Source organism: Helianthus annuus, chromosome 3 (genome assembly GCF_002127325.2).
Source record: "Helianthus annuus cultivar XRQ/B chromosome 3, HanXRQr2.0-SUNRISE, whole genome shotgun sequence".
NCBI classification, from domain to species: domain Eukaryota; kingdom Viridiplantae; phylum Streptophyta; class Magnoliopsida; order Asterales; family Asteraceae; genus Helianthus; species Helianthus annuus.
Window position 1 is genome coordinate 55,625,694 of NC_035435.2, and position 22,495 is coordinate 55,648,188.

At 39.7% G+C, this 22,495-nt stretch overlaps 1 non-coding gene across 1 annotated transcript; it reads left to right on the top strand.

Moving 5' to 3' along the window:
• The first annotated feature begins 13,900 nt into the window (after positions 1-13,900).
• LOC118490939 lies at positions 13,901-14,007 on the top strand. Its single transcript, XR_004890164.1, has one exon. It is a non-coding gene; the product is annotated as a small nucleolar RNA R71 (small nucleolar RNA).
• The last annotated feature ends 8,488 nt before the right edge of the window (positions 14,008-22,495 follow it).

Genomic DNA, 22,495 nt, shown 5'->3' on the forward strand with positions numbered 1-22,495 from the left:
GCCTGTACAGGCTGCACCTACAAACAATTCCTTGACTGTAAGCCCCTAAACTTCGACGGCATTGGAGGTGCTGTTGCCTTCGTCAGGTGGGCAGACAAGACAGATTCTATTCTAAGAATGAGCAAGTGTGCTCCCGAGCAACAAGTTACATACATTTCAGGGCTTTTTCTTGATGGTGCCCTATCATGGTGGAATCTGCAAGTGCAAACATTGGGAGAGGCGGCGACATATGCGTTAACATGGAATGAGCTGAAGGAGCTCATGAGGAAGAAGTATTGTTCGCGGGCTGAGATACAAAAGCTAGAAATGGAATTCTGGAACCTAAAGATGGAAGGCCTAAAAATCGCTGAGTATGTTCAGAGGTTCCATGATCTTTCCCATGTGGTGTCGTACATGGTCACGCCCGAATTTAAACGCATTGAGCGTTTCATCTGGGGATTGGCACCCCAGATCATGAGCATGGTAACCACGTCCAAGCCTTCAACGATTACTGAAGCCATTGATCTCAGCGTGGTACTTACAGAAGAAGCCATCAGATTGAACAAGTTTTCAATTTCTGAACCGAAGAAGGAGGAGACACATGTTGAATCATCAGGAGAAAACAAGAGAAAATTCTCGAACTATAAGAAAAGCACCGGCAGTGCCAGCAAGAAGAGGGATACAATCTTGCCAGCTGAGGTAAAGACTGGCAGTGAACAAAAAGGGAAATGATACATGGGCACTCTGCCTAAGTGTGATTTATGCCAACATCATCATGCTGGCCGGTGCAGACTTAGCAAATGTGAATCCTGTTGAAGGATGGGTCACTCAAAAGACACTTGCTGGGCTGGTACTGGCCGTGGTGGCCAAAAAGGATCTGGTAACAACAACCGGGGAGGTAACGGAAATGGGAACCGCAATGGCGGAAATGGTAATCGCGGTAACTTTGGGAATCAAGCAGGAAATGGTAACCGCAATCAAAACAACAATCAAGGTGGTAATGGAGATGGTAACGGTCGAGGACCGGGATGCTTTAACTGTGGAGACATCGGGCACTTCAAGCGTGAATGCCCAAAACTCAATCAAGCTCGTGGAAGGGTATTCAACATTGGAGTAAGGGAAGCACGCCAGGACCCGAATGTTGTCACTGGTACGTTCCCTATAAATCAACGTGCATCTGTATTGTTTGACACTGGAGCCGACTATAGTTTTGTATCACTAGAATTTAAGAATATGCTTGGGTTAACTGCTAGTAAGTTAGACATTCCATATTCAATTGAACTGGCTAATGGGAAGCTAGTAGAAACAAATGAAGTCATCAGAGGATGCGTTATAGAGCTGGGAGAACACGAATTTACACTAGATCTACTACCAGTAGAGTTGGGAAGCTTCGACGTGGTAGTAGGGATGGAATGGTTGTCCAACAACAGAGCCGAGATTGTTTGTCACGAGAAGACCATTCGCATCCCAATGGCGGATGGAGAAACAATCGTGGTACACGGAGAGAAGCGTGATACACCTCTGAGGATCATTAGCTGCCTAAAAGCTCGAAAGTGTGTGAAGAAGGGATGTGTTGCCTTCTTGGCACATATCGTTGATAAAGAAGCCGCTGAGCCGAAACTAGAGGATATTCCAGTCGTTAGGGAGTATCCTAAAGTCTTTCCAGAAGACTTGCCAGGATTGCCGCCACAAAGACAAGTCGAATTTCGCATTGACTTGATTCCAGGCGCCGTGCCTGTGGCTAAAGCACCCTATCGACTTGCGCCTTCGGAGATGCAAGAATTGTCAACGCAGCTTCAGGAGTTGTTAGATAAGGGATTTATCAGACCAAGCTTCTCGCCTTGGGGAGCTCCAGTTTTGTTTGTCAAGAAGAAAGATGGTAGTTTTCGCATGTGTATCGACTACCGGGAGCTGAACAAGTTGACTATCAAGAATAGATATCCTTTGCCGAGCATTGATGACTTATTCGATCAATTGCAAGGTTCAAGTTTTTACTTAAAGATTGATCTGCGATCTAGTTATCACCAATTGAGAATACAAGAGGAAAGTATTCCCAAGACTGCCTTTAGGACTCGATATGGACATTACGAGTTCCTGGTTATGTCGTTTGGTCAGACAAACGCGCCAGCTGTATTCATGGATTTGATGAACAGAGTCTGCAAACCGTACCTCGATAAGTTTGTGATTGTGCTCATCGATGACATTTTGATCTACTCAAAGACAAAGGAAGAGCATGAGCAGCATTTAAGAGCCATTTTAGAGCTACTTAAAAAGGAGAAGTTGTACGCAAAGTTCTCGAAATGCGAGTTCTGCTTACACGAAGTCCAGTTTCTTGGTCATGTAGTTAATGGAGATGGAATTCATGTGGATCCCACAAAGATCGAGGCGATCAAGAATTGGGAAACTCCAAAGACGCCAACCGAGATTCGACAGTTTCTAGGTTTGGCGGGTTATTATCACAGGTTCATTGAGGGATTCTCGAAAATCGCTCAACCTTTGACCTCCCTTACGCAGAAAGACAAGAAGTTTGATTGGGGAGACAAACAAGAAGAAGCATTTCAGTTATTGAAGAACAAACTTTGCGACGCACCGATCTTATCCCTACCCGAAGGCACGGACGGCTTCGTGGTATATTGCGACGCCTCGCGTCAGGGTTTAGGCTGCGTATTGATGCAGCGACAGAAAGTTATAGCATATGCTTCTCGCCAGCTAAAGGTCCACGAGAAAAATTACACCACGCATGACTTGGAGTTAGGCACGGTGGTATTTGCGTTGAAGATCTGGCGACATTACTTATATGGCACGCGATGTACGATCTATACTGATCACAAGAGCCTGCAGCACATATTTGATCAAAAGAGCTTAACATGAGGCAAAGATGCTGGGTTGAACTATTAAACGACTATGATTGTGAAATCAAGTATCACCCAGGGAAGGCGAATGTGGTCACCGATGCCCTGAGTCGGAAGGAAAGGATCAAGCCCATAAGGGTTAGGGCTTTGGAAATGATCATACAAACAGACCTCTCATTGCGCATTCGCGCCACGCAGAGAGAAGCTCTTAGAGAAAGGAATATCAAGGATGAGTACCTCCGTGGGATGGAGAAACAGTTGGTACCAAACGGGGAAGGAACTTTATGCTTCATGAAACGAATTTGGGTTCCTTTGTTTGGTGGTTTGAGAAAGGTTATTTTTGATGAGGCTCACAAGTCACGGTACTCGATACATCCAGGAGCGGATAAGATGTACCAAGATCTTAAGGATTTCTATTGGTGGCCAAGAATGAAAGGCGATGTTGCGGTATACGTTGGTAAATGCTTAACATGCGCCAAAGTGAAAACCGAGTACAAGAAGCCTTCAGGTCTCTTACAACAACCCGAAATACCCCAATGGAAATGGGAACAGATTTCCATGGACTTCATAACGAAAATGCCAAGGACGCCCAAGGGCCACGATATGATTTGGGTGATAGTAGACCGTCTAACGAAATCTGCACACTTTTTGGCAATCAAGGAAAAAGACAACACGAGTAAACTTGCGGAAATATACATGCGAGAGATTGTTGCACGTCATGGAGTGCCTCTCTCGATCATCTTTGATAGAGATGGAAGATTCGTGTCAAGGATTTGGCAATCCTTTCAAGAAGCATTTGGTTCTCAGTTGAATCTGAGTACTGCTTTTCACCCGCAAACAGATGGACAGAGCGAACGAACGATTCAGACGTTAGAAGACATGTTGCGAGCTTGCGTTATGGACTTAGGTGGGAGTTGGGACACTCACCTACCGTTGGTTGAATTTTCGTACAATAACATTTACCATGAAAGTATTCAAGCCGCACCGTTCGAAGCTCTTTATGGACGCAAATGTCGATCACCGATTTGTTGGGCTAATGCGGGTGATAGACAACTGGTTGGTCCGGAGTTAGTCCAGGAAACGACAGATAATATTGCACAGATCCGAGAGCGCATCAAAGCGGCTCGTGATCAACAAAAGAGTTATGCGGACCTAAGAAGGAAACCTCTGGAATTTGAGGTGGGAGACATGGTTTTATTGAAGGTTTCACCCTGGAAGGGTGTGGCACGCTTCAGAAAGCGTGGAAGTTGAATCCGTGATACATCGGTCGATTCAAAATTCTGAAAAGGTTGGTTTGGTAGCATACAAGTTGGATTTGCCTGCTGAACTGAATGGCGTTCATGATACTTTCCATGTATCAAATTTGAAAAAGAGTCCAACTCAAGAAACAGTTGTCATTCCTACCGATGAAATTCATGTTGATGACACACTCCACTTTATCGAAGAACCTGTTGAGGTTACGGAATGGAAAGTTAACATGACACGCCGGAGTAGTGTCAAACTCGTCAAAGTTCGATGGAATGCACGGCACGGGCCAGAAGTCACGTGGGAACGTGAGGATCGTATGAAAGAAAAGTACCCACATTTATTCCCCAAGACCCCTGCAACTAGAAGTAGAACCTAAAATTTCATTCTTAACGGGGGGAGAATGTGACAACCCTCACAATTACAGGTACTGTACAATTAATTAATTTTAATTATGTGCTTAATGACTGTGCTTGATTACAACTGATGACTTGAACTGCTTTATGAATTATGCATCATACATACATATGCATCATATTGCATACAGTCACTCCATTTATTACACACAAACATTAGGGACATACTTGATGCACAAAGCACAGTTAGCACACTGAACGAATAATTCAGAAAACATGCTAACAATGCCAGCACATGGACAGACTATGTTTTAAGGCCAGTATGAGCCAGGGACAAGGTACTACATTAGTATGGAGTGTAGGGAAGTGAGGACCATAAAACTGCGTCACCAGGTGATAGTTATAGTGCCGGGAAGTGCCTAAAACACACTTTAAGTGTAGAATTCTGCATTTATTAATAAAATTCAGCATTGTAACACACTAGTAAAGTGTAAAAATATGGCAGAATGGTCCTGTATACTTTCCTAAGTGTCGGGATTAATTGTGTTACAAAAATATATATAAAAGACACTTTAAGGAATAATTAAACACTTTAACGGAACAGTATCTAACTGGATAACCGAACATTTCCCGGGACACCAAAATTTTGTCAAACACATTGTTTATTTATTTCTTGGCTAGTCGTGATCCCCGAACACCCTAACACCCAATAAAATTAAGTAACTAACATATACAAGTACATACTTGGAAACTAACTTAACCTTTACAACTTAGTTGCAAATTTTACAACCAACCCCTCCCCCTAACCGATTTCGGTCCCGAAGTGGACCCACAAATCATCCACACCATGCTCCACATCTTGATCTTAGATTTAATTCCATTATTTTAATAGATTGTAGCTTGTTGTGGTTGCCAAGATATTGGGAGACATCTTATAAGTATGGTTCTATAGATCATCACCATCATTTCTCATTATCACACCCCTCACTCTCACTCTCTCCCTCCCTCTTCTCGGCTCACTTGTACCGCCCCCATCACCACCACAAAACCACCATCTTCATCCATTATTCAAGTTCCATTCAAGCTTGTAAGGTGATTCAAGGAAGTTGCAACTTGTGGAGCTTCAAAGGACTTTGTTTCTTGCTTTTTCACCATCATTTTTCATCATCTTCTTCACTAGAATCATCCCTAGCCTTTGTGCTAGTAGTAAGTTCCTTGTTACACTCTTGTTCATCTTGTTTCATAGTTAAAAGTTGTAGTAGGACGGTTATGTTCAAAACACTAAAGAACAAGAATACTAAGAAGATGAACATAAAACTTTACATGAAACTTTACATGAAAGTTACTTGAAAATGAAATGTTAATAGTATGATGTTGTAATGAACATGTTGTTAGTATTATGATGATTCTTGATTGTATGACGCTAATCACCATATAGATCTTGTTAAATAATATTTAGAAATATGGTTTAACAAGAATAGAAAGTGGTTATGTGTTACATAAAATAACCACCTTCTAGTTTGATCATGAACTTGAATAAAAATGATTTTCTTAAAATATAAGTGAACAAGTTGATGGATGATCATGTTGATCCAAACTTTACAAAAGATTTTTGAAAATAAACCAAGTTAGAAAAGCGGTTTTTGGAAAATCAAGACTATTACAAACTCTTACACCATTTTTAGACATAAGACAAGTATGAGAATATTTATTTACAAGAAGAGTTCAAAAGGAAAATTTTTGTAAAAATTGTTTACAAGTTGTAAACACTAAACTTTGGTAAGAAAATAATTTTTAAAGGAATAGTTACGTTTTGGAAGTTAACTAAGTCCAATAAAAGCTTTACCAAGTTACTACGCGATTTCAGAAATTATCAAGTTCATGATTAGTGTGTAACACATAAATTTTTGCTCTCGGTAATGTAAAGATTGATTGTTGATGATTGTTGAATGAATTTTTGAAAAGAAAATGATATGCTAGTAAGCGTGGACACCTCCGTTTTTAGGGGAAACTCTGGCGAAATTTTCTAAAAATTTCAACACTTAGAAAATATTTTCTAAACAAGTGTTACAAGTACATTTTATAACTTGTGTTACGAACATATACTTCGCCATAAATTTTGTATCAAAATACAAGTATCGGAGGTTGATTTTCTTAAATAAAAATGGATAAATATATATTTTACATTAGAACGCTTGTGTGATTATGTGTTTATTTTGCGAACTAGTTACATCATTTAGGGTGAAATAATGTAACTTAGCAAAATGCCATCACGTTTTATAATTCCGAAAATACTTTTACGAATATATTTTGGGTAAATATTATTTGGACACAAAGAGTGAAAATATATTATTTTTGGGAAAAATATATATATTTTGGGAATACATTATTTTCGACAAATGTGGTAAATATATTTTCCTAAGTGGAGTTTAAAAATATATTATTTTCGGAACCACCAAAATACATGTATAAATACCCCCATCCTTGGGAAGGAAATACACATATAAAATACTTGAGAAGTATGAACACGAAATAGTTGCCTAACTATTATTCCGAAATCCTACAAATAAAACTTAAGTTAAAATAATTATTATTATTTTAATAAGAAGTTATGACTTGGAACAATAACAAAGTAACGTAACTCAAACCCGAAATATAATAGCAAGGCAAGGCCCGTTCGTCTAATAGACATTGGTACATTGTAGGGGGTCGTATTTGCTGACGAGACCGGAGATTTGAGTACGATACAGGAGACGCATTTCAGTGAGTTCATGTCCCCTTTTTCTTTCTAACTGTTTTCAGTTTTACAACTTCGGGGGTGAAATACATGTTACAATTATACAGACATTTTTATACATGGTATGGTTAGCTTAAAGAGGGACTTTCATACACCGTTAGATCATGTGAGTAGGTAGGTGGCTACTAAAGGCCATTAATCCTCGTCGTAGGACCGAGGGACATGCGTGATAGATCTATTTGGGTGTAGCGAGCCCACACCAATGAGGCCGGGGCGGCCCATAGTGGTGACTGTGTCTTACAGCTGAGGCCCGGTAGAAATTTGCTAGGTTTGAGTCTTCCTACATCACTTCACACATATCAATGGCCTTGCAAACCATTGGTGATCTCTTTTTATTCCTTATTGCTACATACCAGGGACTTTTATACATACTCACATACACATGAACTCGCTCAACTTTTTGTTGATTTTTCAAACTACATGTATTTCAGGGAATTGAACGGATCTGGCAGGTGATGCACGTTAAGCTGCGTATTAAATAAAGGTGTCATCCAAGATTGTAGGGTTTGGGAGGTGTAACCCTTGCCTGGACGGGTCACATGTCTCCAAACCCCGTTTTATTTAAGGTCTTTTGTTGAGTCCTTTGTGAACTCATTTTATTTTAAGCAAGTCATGAATGTAACTTGATTTGGGTAGTTGTTTCAAGACAATTATGTTTTGGTATTATAAAACTTAATGAATGGATGAACATCTTGTGTTTTATTTTCATATAGCATTGTTATCGTTGTTGCTATGGTATTAAGAAGTCACACCAATTAATCCACGCTTCCGCAAAAGCCAGGGTGTGACAGTCTGATGGCCAAAATATCTAGTACTAGGTCAGAATCATCAAAAAACAAGGTAAGGTCAAGTAATCAAGATTGGGAACATCAGATAAACAAACTAATGAAAGATTGTGAAAGTCTACCAGATAAATTCGCGAAACTAAATTTATAAGAATAAAATATTCTTATAAAATTCGTGATTGTCGGCGCTGTCAGTATTTTGTACGGTGTCAGTTCGTTACCGTTTAACGTTTAACAGGTTTTTCTGTAAACCGTCGTTCGCACACTGTAAAGTCGGATAGACGTTCCTAGGCACTCCAAATGCCTAATTAAGTTAATCTACATCTTAAGCACTATTTATTATCGTCCTAATGTTTGTTTTGCGCGTAATTAGGAGCCGTAAATTACCGGTTGTCACAAGGAGTTGGCTACAAAGTCCATTTTTCCTACAAAGTGTAAAAGTCATAAAACACCATAATGTTAATCATAAAACACACTAAAAAACCACAAATAACAAAGTGAAGATTACTAAAATGTCATATTTGTGGGTTCTGTGTTGTGTTTTGGATGATAAGACTTTGATTATCAAATGACTAACATTAGTGTGTTTTATGTTGATTATTATGTTGTGTTTTATATTCATAGTTCTACGATGGTGTGTTTTAAGTTTTTTATGGACCGTTAAGGTTTGGATATTGTGTTTTAATGATCTTCACTCTGTTATTTGTGGGTTTTGAGTGTGTTTTATGGTTGAAATTGTGGTGTTTTATAATTTTGTACACTTTGTAGGAAAAATGGATTTTGTAGCTGATGTGCGTGAAGTGTGTTATATTTTTAGATATATATTTAAGCCCTTTTTACACTTTTAGCCAAGTTTTAAATTTATAAAACACGATATTTACTAACACTAAACACACATATGGGCAAGTGCACCCATCGTGGACGTAGTATAGTGTTGGTAAGATACCGAGGTCGTCCAAGGACACAAGAGCTTTTAATACCGGTTTATCCTCAACGTCTAATCAAATCAAAAGGTTAGAAAAATGTTTTAAACTAAGAAAAATAAAAACTAACTAAATGCTGAAAATAAAAATAAAATAAAAACAGATAGACAAGATGAATCACTTGGATCCGACACGTGTATTAGTATAACCTTTGATTATTTTCGCACTTTTGCACTTGTTTAAAAGATTATCTTAGTTATTGTAGTAGGCCCCTCTTTTGAAGGCGACGTTACCGTCAACCCAGTAGTTTGAGTCAGCAAGGATACAATCCTAAAGGGTCGGATTATTGAAAGATAATGAATTAAGTTATTAATGCAAATTATGGTAGGCCCCGCTTTTGGCGGTGATGTTACCCTCGGCTAAGTAGTCTGAGTCAGCAGGGATACAGTCCTAAATAGCCGGGTTATAGTATTAATAGTAGTTAACTTATGAGGGGGTCAAAGAGTTTGGATCCCCGCCATCCAATACCTATGGGCATTGAAGGAGATCCTACTAAATTTGACCCAGGTCCCAAGCAGGACCTCTAAACGCTGAACAAGGGCAAGACCCTTACCAAACCGTTCCCTTAACCCCCGACCAGGTAGCCAACATACCTCCATATAGACCGTGGAGATATGAATGGTGAAAATCTTTTATTTTATATAGACAGTAAAATAACGCCAAGACACCACGGACAAACGATAAGGAAAGATCACCTTCAACATAAGTAACTAGTTATTAAAGTCATTAATACAAAACCAAATAAAAAGTGCAAGAGATTAAAAATAAAAAGTATTATACTAAACACTTGTCTTCACCAAGTGATGTAAGAGACTTAGGCAAACATGGCCTTGATTGTCAAGAACTCTTACGATCAATCTTGGATCCCGAGACGACTCACACACTCTACGATGGACAATGGATGATGGTGGTGGATGATGGTGTTATGGTGGTGGTGGGTGGTGGATGAGGTGTGAGAGAGGTGGTGTGCCAAGGGATGAGAGAGAATGAAGCCAAGCTCCTCTATTTATAGGCTGAACAGAAGGCTGGACACGGCCCCGTGTCCGCTGGACACGGCCCCGTGCCCGCCTGACACTCTCTCTCTTCATTAATTGTAATTGCGAATTACAATTAATGCGCCTGCTGTACTTTCACCACGCCCCCGTGCTCGCTGGACACGGCCCCGTGGTGGGCAATGGAAGCTTCTACTGGTTTGTCTTTTCTGCTGCTTCCTGGGCACGCCCCCGTGTTCGCTGGACACGGGGCGTGTTCAGACTCTGTTTCTTCTCTTTTGCCTTGGGAAGTGCCGTTGAGGGTCCGGGCAGTCCACTTTTGTTCCTTTTCTTGTATTTATGGTAGAATTAGTTGTCTTTTTGCTTCTTTTGTGATTTTGAGCTCATTTCATCCTGAAAATACAAAAGGAAGACAAAAACACTCTTTTTCCAACATTAGTACTAAAAAAGGGTTAGTTTTATGCCTTAATTGATGTGATTTATATGTTGCATTTTACACACATCAAATACCCCCACACTTGAGCTTTTGCTTGTCCTCAAGCAAAACTCTTTAAATGTGGCTTACACTCCCAAATGGAATAGGTAGAAGAGAAGTTTTTTAGCTTGTCCTAGAGTGTCGGGAATCCATGGTTTTTATAGGTTTTATTTTTATTTATTTACAATCCTATTCGTTATGATTTATTTTGAACTTTTCATAAGATGAATTACTTATTTGGGCATAGCATGCCTTATTAAAATTCCATTTATATACAAGTTCACATACCTCACGGGAGATCACTCAACACTCGGCCGAAAGTGTATATTTTTAGTGAATCACTCGAGAGCGGCACGGAACTTACGTCTTCCATAGGCTTGCCAAGCAATCAATCATCCTCCTTTTTAACTTTTTACCTTTATAAATATCAAGAGGACTTTTTGGGTGAAGGCTTGGGTTTAAAGGTGGGTGGTTGGTTAGTGGTTAGTAAAAAGGGCGAAAATCGTAACAAGCGTCGGTTTTCGTGAAGTACCTTGTTTTTAGTGACTTTTTATTTTGAAGTATTTCTCCAAACAAGCTTTTATAGCTTTTGTTTGTTTTTGACTTCATCAATATATATATATATATTTTTTTGATCGTCACATAAAAAGGTGAGTTTACGAAAGAGCGAACTTGTTACTAAAATAAAAATAAATAAAAAGGTTTTTGGTGGTTAAAAAGGGTTTTGGGGTAATGAAATGAAAGGTTTAGGCTCAAAGGGGCTATCTAGGGGGATTTTGGGTAGGTAAAAAAAAATGAAAAATAATGGTTTTGAAAGAAAAATGGTTAGTCCTAATGCCTCCATCATTTACTTACTTGGGTTTAAGTTGGTAAGGACCGGGAATGTATCGTCGTGGCAAGTTCTAGATTTGTAAGGACCGAGCGGCTATTCACACAAGAAACGAAAAATGAGCATTTATTCTAAATATGTGTATTTTTGTGCTCAATAAAGGCTCAAAACTCACTTTTGTGGGAATGGGTTTTTAATGTGACCAAGCATATATAATCGAATTTTAAACTAGACTTGTTATACCGTTTCATAATTTTCTTATGTTGGTTCCTTTTTTATCACAACGCTATCGGTTGTAAACTTGTAAAAATATAACCTTTTTAGAACTTGTTATTCCCAACTTAAACTAAGACAAGTAAAAAAAAATGAAAAAGTTTTTTGAAAAAATTTGGGGTGTTTAGCGGTTCCAATAGAGTTTTGTGTAAGGCTTGTGTTTAGGATTTTGCAAAATTTCAAGTGTTTTAGCATCCCCCCCACACTTAAATTACACATTGTCCTCAATGTGTCCAAAAATAATGTTTTTGGTTGATTAGGATGTATAAAAGTGGGTTAAAAAGCAAAGATTTATGTTACTGGCATCCTGGACACGGCCCCGTGTTCACCGGGCACGGCCCCGTGGTCAAGTGCCAGTAACAAAAATTACAGAATTGAAACAGAAGCCTGGACACGGGGGCGTGTCCGCTGAACACGGCCCGTGTCCAGTTACCTGAACTGGGTGATTTCCTGCAGGGGCTCAGCACGGGGCCGTGTTGGTTGAGCACGGCCCGTGTTAAGCCTTCTGTGATGGAGATTTTTGTCGGGTTGCTCTGTTCTTCGTGCATGGTTCCATTTTTCTCGTTCCCTTTTTCATCTATTACCACCATGAGTGTGTTTTATTCTGCAAAAACTAAAAGATTAAACTAAACTAAACTAAGGATAGATCCGCCGAATGCCTCCGTGGTGCGCCACGTTTATAAGGGTCCTTGGCTAGACCCAATTCCTGGTTATATATCTTCTGAGTGGAGTGCCTTGCTTCCCAAGTTACACCGTCGGAGAGCGGCATCCAAGCTTGAATCAATAACCTTCATGTAATTAACTGGGTCGTCGTCCTCTATTTTCTTCCCAACTCCGAACTTCACCTCATCGTCCCCATACCTCAAAGTCAGTGTCCCGTCATTCATGTCTACCACTGCTTGTGCTGTGGCAAGGAAGGGTCTCCCTAGGATAAGGGGGACCTCGGTGTCTTCCTCCATGTCGAGTATGACAAAGTCAACTGGATAAACGAATCTGCTTACCCTTACCAAGACATTTTCGATGACACCTTGTGGGAACTTGACTGATCGATCAGCGAGTTGTATGATTATTTTTGTAGGGCTCGTGGTTCCCAAGCCAAGCCTTTTGAACATCGATGAGGGCATGAGGTTAATGCTAGCCCCTAAGTCGGCCAAGGCATTGCGAACGGGTGATTCCCCTATTGAGCATGGAATCGTGAAACTTCCGGGATCGATTTTCTTTTGGGGTAGTTTATTGAGTACGAGGGCAGAGCATTCTTCGCCTAAATTAACTAATTGCAAATTTTCAATTTTCTTTTTATGTGTAAGGAAGTCCCTCATAAATTTAGAGTATTTGGGCATTTGGGTTAGGACTTCGATAAAAGGAATATTGACATGCAATTGTTTTAACAGACTTTCGAATTTTGCGAATTGCTCATTGGTCTTTTGACGAATTAACCTACCGGGGTACGGAACTCGAGGAGCCTTGGTAGGCTCTGGTGATGGGGGAGAGTTCTTTTCCTGCAGATGTGTTGGCATTGTTTCTTCCGTTGGTGCTGCAGGCCCCACGGTGCGGTTTCGTAGTGTGATGAGGTGAACTTGCGCCTTTGGGTTTGTTTCGGTATTGCTAGGTAATGCGCCTTGCGGTCTCTCGGAAAAATTTTGTGCTAGTTGATTTATTTGTTTTTCTATGTTTTGAATGCTAGCTTGTTGATTCCTAAAATTAGATTCTAATTGTAGAAATCTTTCCGAGTTTTTCTTATCAGTGTCGGAGACAAGGCGAGATATAGTATCTTCGAGCCTTTCTCGTCCACCTTGTTGTTGAGTGAAATTTTGTGACTCATTTCTTGATTGCTGAAAGTTTGTTCGTTGGGTTTGTTGGTTACTACTATTGCCGGTTTCCCTCCAACCAAGGTTTGGGTGGTTTCGCCATCCTTGGTTGTAAGTTCCCGTTGGAGGACCCGACGGCCTAGGTCTATTATCAATGTAGTTTACCATTTCTTGTTGATCGTCCGTTTCTTTCATGCAACTCCAATTTTCATGTGACCCACCACACCCTTCACAAGCCATAACCGAGACTGTTTTTGTCATTTCTAACTTTTTTATTTTTGAAGAAAGGGCCTCGATTTGGGCTTGTAAAGAGGTGCTTTCGTCGACCTTATGGGCGCCCGGGGCGATAGACTTATTTCCCCGGGGAGTGTGCCATTGAAAATTGGTTTGAGCAATTTCCTCAATCTGATTATGTATTTCGTGTGGGCGTCGATTACCTAAAAGTCCCCCGGAGCTAGAATCAAGTGTCTGCCTAGTGTGTGGCAACAATCCATTGTAGAAAGTGGATACTTGTTGCCATATTGCGAGGCCGTGATGGGGACACTTGCGTAATAGCTCCTTGAACCTTTCCCATGTTTCATATAAGGATTCCCCGTCCTCTTGTGAGTATGTATTAATTTCAGCCATTAATTTAGCAGTTTTAGAAGGAGGGAAATACTTATATAGAAATTTTTGGGCTAGTTCATCCCAGGTGTTTACCGATCCAGCTGGGAGCGTGTTGAGCCAAGCTTTTGCTCGGTCTTTTAGTGAGAATGGAAACATACGGAGGCGGATGGCGTCGTTTGATGCCCCATTGATCCGAAAGGTATCACATATTTCTAAGAAATTAGTTATATGTAGATGAGGATCCTCGTCCGCAAGCCCGTGGAAGGTTGCGGAGTTTTGGAGCATTTGTATCAAATGCGGTCGAAGTTCGAAGTTATTGGCTTCGACATTCGGAGCATTGATAGCGGCGCCTAGATTACCTACGGTGGGCCGTAGATAATCCATAAGGGTACGTTGGTCCGCCATTGGGGGTGGATCACCCGAAACCTTCTCTTGGTTTTTGGCTTTTAACCTTTTTCTGAGAAAGCGTTCGGGTTCTTCTAGTGGTTCCTTTATGTCTTTATTGGAACTGGAGCTCATACACTACGTGAGGATGGCGTCGGGTTCCAAGTCCTGCAATAAAAACAGAAAAGAATGTTGGTCAGAAGGTTCACCACGGCCCCGTGTTGAGCGAACACGGCCCCGTGGTCGGAATTACAGTGATTGTTTTTCAGATCCCAGTTACTGGAAGTTGGACACGGCCCCGTGTTGCACCGGCACGGCCCCGTGGTCAGCCTTCTGTAACTTGAAAAACAAAAACTGCCAGTAACGTTGCTGAGCACGGCCCGTGTCCGACCAGGCACGGCCCCGTGCTGAGCTCTGCAGAAGCTGAAAATTTAAGAAAAATCCTAAAAAAAAATAAAGAAAAATAAAAATATGATTAGGCCGTTGATTCCTAACTTTCTTAAAATCCTTGTGTCCCCGGCAGCGGCGCCAAAAACTTGATGTGCGTGAAGTGTGTTATATTTTTAGATATATATTTAAGCCCTTTTTACACTTTTAGCCAAGTTTTAAATTTATAAAACACGATATTTACTAACACTAAACACACATATGGGCAAGTGCACCCATCGTGGACGTAGTATAGTGTTGGTAAGATACCGAGGTCGTCCAAGGACACAAGAGCTTTTAATACCGGTTAATCCTCAACGTCTAATCAAATCAAAAGGTTAGAAAAATGTTTTAAACTAAGAAAAATAAAAACTAACTAAATGCTGAAAATAAAAATAAAATAAAAACAGATAGACAAGATGAATCACTTGGATCCGACACGTGTATTAGTATAACCTTTGATTATTTTCGCACTTTTGCACTTGTTTAAGAGATTATCTTAGTTATTGTAGTAGGCCCCTCTTTTGAAGGCGACGTTACCCTCAACCCAGTAGTTTGAGTCAGCAAGGATACAATCCTAAAGGGTCGGATTATTGAAAGATAATGAATTAAGTTATTAATGCAAATTATGGTAGGCCCCGCTTTTGGCGGTGACGTTACCCTCGGCTAAGTAGTCTGAGTCAGCAGGGATACAGTCCTAAATAGCCGGGTTATAGTATTAATAGTAGTTAACTTATGAGGGGGTCAAAGAGTTTGGATCCCCGCCATCCAATACCTATGGGCATTGAAGGAGATCCTACTAAATTTGACCCAGGTCCCAAGCAGGACCTCTAAACGCTGAACAAGGGCAAGACCCTTACCAAACCGTTCCCTTAACCCCCGACCAGGTAGACAACATACCTCCATATAGACCGTGGAGATATGAATGGTGAAAATCTTTTATTTTATATAGACAGTAAAATAACGCCAAGACACCACGGACAAACGATAAGGAAAGATCACCTTCAACATAAGTAACTAGTTATTAAAGTCATTAATACAAAACCAAATAAAAAGTGCAAGAGATTAAAAATAGAAAGTATTATACTAAACACTTGTCTTCACCAAGTGATGTAAGAGACTTAGGCAAACATGGCCTTGATTGTCAAGAACTCTTACGATCAATCTTGGATCCCGAGACGACTCACACACTCTACGATGGACAATGGATGATGGTGGTGGATGATGGTGTTATGGTGGTGGTGGGTGGTGGATGAGGTGTGAGAGAGGTGGTGTGCCAAGGGATGAGAGAGAATGAAGCCAAGGTCCTCTATTTATAGGCTGAACAGAAGGCTGGACACGACCCCGTGTCCGCTGGACACGGCCCCGTGCCCGCCTGACACTCTCTCTCTCTTCATTAATTGTAATTGCGAATTACAATTAATGCGCCTGCTGTACTTTCACCACGCCCCCGTGCTCGCTGGACACGGCCCCGTGGTGGGCAATGGAAGCTTCTACTGGTTTGTCTTTTCTGCTGCTTCCTGGGCACGCCCCCGTGTTCGCTGGACACGGGGCGTGTTCAGACTCTGTTTCTTCTCTTTTGCCTTGGGAAGTGCCGTTGAGGGTCCGGGCAGTCCACTTTTGTTCCTTTTCTTGTATTTATGGTAGAATTAGTTGTCTTTTTGCTTCTTTTGTGATTTTGAGCTCATTTCATCCTGAAAATACAAAAGGAAGACAAAAACACTCTTTTTCCAACATTAGTACTAAAAAAGGGTTAGTTTTATGCCTTAATTGATGTGATTTATATGTTGCATTTTACACACATCAGTAGCGGAACATCGCCCTGTGTATATATATTATGGTTAAATTACTTTTTTTTATTTTAAAGGTAAAAAAGAAAATTAAAAAATAAGTGTGTATATACAAATGTGTGAGCATGAATATATATTGTATTTATTTATTTTGTTTTTCGTTTAAAGTTAAAAAGAAAATTATAAAATAACAGAATAAATTGGTAAATTGCCAAAATCGTCCATAAGTTAACGATACATTTTAACTGTGCTGATGGTTTGGATTGAAAATGATTAAAAAATGAAACTTACAAAAGGTTTCATTTTTTTTTTTTGACTAAAATAACAAAAGTGATCAAATCTCAAGGACGGTTTTGGCATTTTACTCAATATTTAAAAAAAAAAGAATTTCATATATACCCCTACAAAGTTACAAAATATCACATACACATATAAATACACCATTGCAAAACTATAAGTATTGTATATACCCTTACAAAATCGTTGAAATATCATATATGACGACGGGCCAATGGATTGCTCTATTTACCCGAATTGGGCTACCATCATGCGGGCCCAACAGATAAGGCCCAAAGGTAGTTTAACTTGCCCATTAAGGTTTCCTTTAAACAAAAATGAGCGGGAAACAAGGAATCAGAGAACGCAGGCGATATTTAATGCATGACTAGAAAGGGATCTTTGGCTGGAATTGTACTTCCTAGCCCGAAACATTAAATGAGGCTGCAATCTTACCGTTGGGGGTCAGACACGTGTCTGAGCCCCCCGAAGACTCTCAAAATCCGTTAGATCGCCTCATTAAAATATCCCACATGAGAGATAAGGTTTCGGAGTTATATAAGAGAGAAGAGAGGTGATCACAAGGAACTCAAGGTATTGCATTAATAGCTTTCTCATTTATTCCGACCAATATTCTCCTACATTAAACACACACACACATTTATTAGATTCACACCATAGAGGAACATTCCGGTGATGACACTCATCGGAATAAGCTCCTCAAACTCTTCGGCAAGCTTACTTATTCTCACGCCGGAGCTTGGTCACGGATCCCCCTCCCGGGGCCCTCCGTGACGAAGCTAACGGTTTACTTTTTTGTAGCAACGAAGGCTGGGATCTCTCGACGTCAGCGAAGACCTTTGAACGTCACCAGGGATTTTGGTATTCGACAATGGCGCCATCCATGGGACCACAGTCTAACTGGTGTTCCCACTCTGAAACTCCGACGTTGAGATAACCCATTTTACAAGAAGCAACATGACAACTCCACCCAGCTCGCATACCATCCAGACAGTGTAGAACGATCATGATAAAGTCACAATGGAAGACATAACTCATGAGGAAGAGAACGAAAATCAAGTGGAAGTTCTGGAAAAGGAGGAGGCCATTACCCCAGATTTTGTTGCCATGCACAGAGAGAAGTTAAAAAAGTATCTTGAGGATCTAGAAAGATAGGAGAAACTTGACAGCCTTAGGGCTAGGCTGTCCTTCGACACACCTTCCAACCAGGAAGGGGTGGATCCACAAAACAAAAGCAGCGGCAATGACCCGCTTGAAACTTTCATGACAGCCCTTAGACAGATGTCCTCGGAGGAGAGAGAGGATCTCATTACAGGGAAGAAACAAAAAGGAAAAGAAAAGGAAAAGGAAAATCAAGGCGGTGATGGTCTGGATCAACCCTACCTCCCACGGGACTTAGCTGAAATCTCAAAGTTCACTAGGAGAATTGCTGAAGCACCCATGCCCCCTAAAACGAAGCTGCCTCCAAACTTCGACAGGTATGACGGAACTAGAGATCCTGAGGATCATCTCCATGCTCTCAAGGGGGCAGGACAACTGGGACTGTGGCCCATGCCAGTTTGGTGCCATATGTTTGTGCAGACCCTGACGGAGGGAGCCAGGCTCTGGTTTGACGGCCTTCCCCCAGAGGGATTGACAGCTATGAAGAGTTAAGCGAAAAGTTTCTGAGGAACTTCGGCCAGCAAAGAAAAGTGGTCAAGAACCGAAATGAAATCTTGCATATAAGGCAGAGGGACAGTGAGCGGATAGATCAATACGTGGAGAGGTTCGTCAAGGAAATGTAGGATCGTTCCGTGACCCAAACGAGTCAATCAGAAGAGTTCTTATCAATTTAAAAGGCGGAAACAGATGAATTGACTTGGAAAACAGCTTGTTTCACACTTAATTGTCTTGTTTTATTGATTTCACAGCTTTTCAGATCAGCAGACATATCGGCAGCACTTCGGTACCGGAATCACAAAAGTTACAAATGATCTCGCTTGAAGACTATTTATAGATTTCTAATTCTGCATGAAACAGGTTCCAAACGGAATTAGATTTCATGCGAAATCTAGTTTCGCACGGAATTACATGAATGCCACTTCCATGCGGAATTACTTACTTCATGCGAAATCACTTCTAAACCTATTTTCTCGAACTACGTGCCCTGATCTAACATTCTTCATACAAGACTCGATACAAGACGAAGTCGACAGACGTATGCACCAACAGACTCCCCCTCGAATGTTGACGAGTCTTATGTGTCGAGTCTTCACAGTCTTCAATCTTTATCAGTCTTTGGGCTTTCTCCAGGATCTCGACCTGGCTCTTATCCCAATCTAACTCTTTCTTCAGTTAATCTCCCCTTCGGATGATGCTCTAAAACTCTCTTGCATTTTCCAGGATCAAATTCCTAGCTCTTGCATCTTCAGACTCTTCTTTTCAACAAACCCCCCCTCAAGTTGTACTGGGATCGTAGTCTGGCTTTCAAATGATCAGGATCATGACCTGGCTCTCTGTCTGCTCAGGGTTAGAATCCTGATTATCCTGCACATACTCTACCCAAAACATAAGTTTCATAAAATTTAAACTATAACAGATTTAGAAACCACATGTAGGTAACACATCAAGAATGATTTAACATTTTTTTAACCTTAGATGATCACTTGTATGTATGATACTTTCAAACAAAGTCTTCCCAAACCTGTTCGTCATGTTCAACACTCGGAATTTTGAAAATCAGCTTTCCAACATCAGTTGTCAAAAATCTTTTTGAATTTTTCAAAATTTATGCTAAAACACACTGAAAATATTTTTGGAATTTTTTATTGAATGCAAAGCATTAAAGAAATATTTACATACACTCTTTTTGTGAGATTGTGTAAGAGGATCATATCAATTAATGAGACAAAACACCAACACCGTTAAGCTTTAAACATTTTAAGCTCTAAACGATTCACTTAGATTGTCAGTATACTGATCCACTTAAATTTTCACACAAAGTTCAACTGTTTCGAGATATGAGATTAATGTTTTAAGCACTTAAACTTATCCGTGTGTCCCACCACTTGAATATACTCCCGTATCCAGATCCCAATATTCAGTCTTATAGGTGAGTATACCTAGATGATATCTGTAAAAGGGTTAAATGCGAAACCGTGAAAGCTCAGGTCAGAACTTCCGTTCAGCAAAGAGATGACGGCTCGTCTTTTGGTGTGTTCCCTTTAGAGAATCTTTTCTTCAACAACACATGATTAGCATTTTGCAATGTTTCATCATTTTTTGTACTGAGGGCAGCGCTATATTTCAAGCAAGCAGAAAGTATTATACGGGGACTAGGCCATTGCTTCCGTAAAATCAGAAGTCTCGGGATAATACCCCAGATATCACTAAGCATAAAGACCTAGTATCTCAGAAAGAGGGATCTTTCAAACAAGATTTCGGGGGTTACCCATATATCCGAGAGATGTTCCCCAAGAGATAAGCAAGTTTGATTTTATGTTTATATCTCGAAAACAATTTACTGAATGTGTAAAAACCTACTGACACATTCGCAGTGAGATCGTTTATCACATTTTAACTTTTCAATTCTTTAGCATGTTGTGATAGTCCACTGATGTACTATCATTTCCTCTTTTTACAACAAAACTCTTTTACATTTTATCATGTTTTTGTCTTTTTCAAATTTTCTAATGTTTTTGGATTTTTTTGAAATTTCTTACACGAAAATTTGAAAACAAATTGTACAAGAAACGTGACAACTGATTTTCAAGCTTCAATTCGCCATCCACTTGGCATAAACAATCACAACTCCCCCTCACAACAAACTATTTTCCCATTAAGATTTCAAAACACTTAAGTTTGTTTTAATCAAAATGGTTTTTCTAGAAAATAAGTTTTGTTGAATTTACCACTTGTAGGTTGGGGTTCAATTCATCACTTTGCTCTTTCAATCCACTTTAAAAAACTTAACGATTTTGATTTTTATCAACACAATCACTTGTAGAAAATCAAGTACAACTTAATGTCCCTGATTTACCACTTGTAGGTATGCACAAACTAACTTGATACAAAGAATGATGCCAATTCCTGCTCCACTCTTACCAACCTGGGAGCTCCGGCAAGTCACACTTGACACAAATTTTAACAATGTTAAGATTTTTCATAAAAACAATCTTTTTAAGAATGATGTCGATTCATGCTCCATGATTACCCACTTGGGAGCTCCGGCAAGTCAGGATTTTATGGTGAAAATGCTGTCACCCAAGCCTGATCAGACTTGGGTGATTTTGGTACACATCTATCCCACCAACATTTTGATTTGTAAAATTCTTTTGCACCCTTTACCTTCCCATCAACCATTTCCCCGAAAATATGTTTCATATTTCCATTAAACACCTTTTCAGCATCAAATTCTTTCTTACCAACAAAGAATTGATCTGAAATTTCAAACCTACCTTTTGATTTCAGATTTTCTGCCCTTAATGGTGGAAAGTTTTCATCGTTCAACTCTGGAACGGAATTCTCATTCTTTTTCTCAACAAATGACTCCTCTGATTTTATGGAATCAGATTCATTTTCAAAACTACTTTCAGATTTAACAACCCACTTTTGTTTGTTCAAATCACCTTTTCTTTTGTAAAAATGTTTTGAAGCTACACCAACTTCAAAAGTCGAATTATCAAACATTTTGAATTTTTCTTTTGATTGTTCTGATTTACCAACACATTTCCTTCTCATTTCAGAGTTAGAAGAAACTCCCTGTTTTGAATAAGTGGACTCGTGGCAATTCCAAGCAATGTATCCATCTTTTTGACACTTAAAATAGGTTCTTCTGTCAACTCTTGGAGCAAATTTCTTCACATTCTTCTTTATTTCAGCAAGAAACTCTTGATTTGACTGTTTCCAGAATGGTTTCTTTTGCTCTTCATCAGAACTACCACCTGCAACAAATTTTGTTTTCGGTTTATAATTTTTCTCATTTTCATAATTTTCTGAAGAACTAAAACCTAACCCTTTCTTTTTGAAATTACTGTTATGATTTGGTTTCTTTTGAAAACCATAACCAGAACCGTAACCCATTTTCTTGTTTACTCTTTGTTTAATTCTTGAAGAAGTGTACCTATTAGGTTTTCCATCAAGATTTAAATTTTTTATTTTAGAAATGTTAATTTCTGTTAATTTGAAAACCTGTTTGATCATTTCAGTTTTAACACTTCTTATTGGAAATTCCTCATCAGAATATAATTTGTCTGAATCATTCAAAGTATATGCCACTTTGATTGGTCCATCATTCAAATTAGATTTTGATAACAGAAATTCTTTATTGTAAACCCTCTTGACTGACGAACTCGGACTCTTTTCTGACGAACTCGAACTTTCAAATTTAGACTCCGACTTTGACTCTTCATCCATATCCAACACCTGATCGACCACTTTGTTTAACAACTCAGACTCATGATCAGTGTCAGACGCTGTGAATGTGACATCAATATTGTTAGGAAACTATATTTGTAAGTATTGAAGAAAATCTCAATCAACTGGATCTCTTAAGAAGATAACAGTCCTGAAGAACACAGCAAGATGAAGAAAAACAGTTGGGACAACTAAAAAGCAAAGTATCTACTACAAAGAATCTC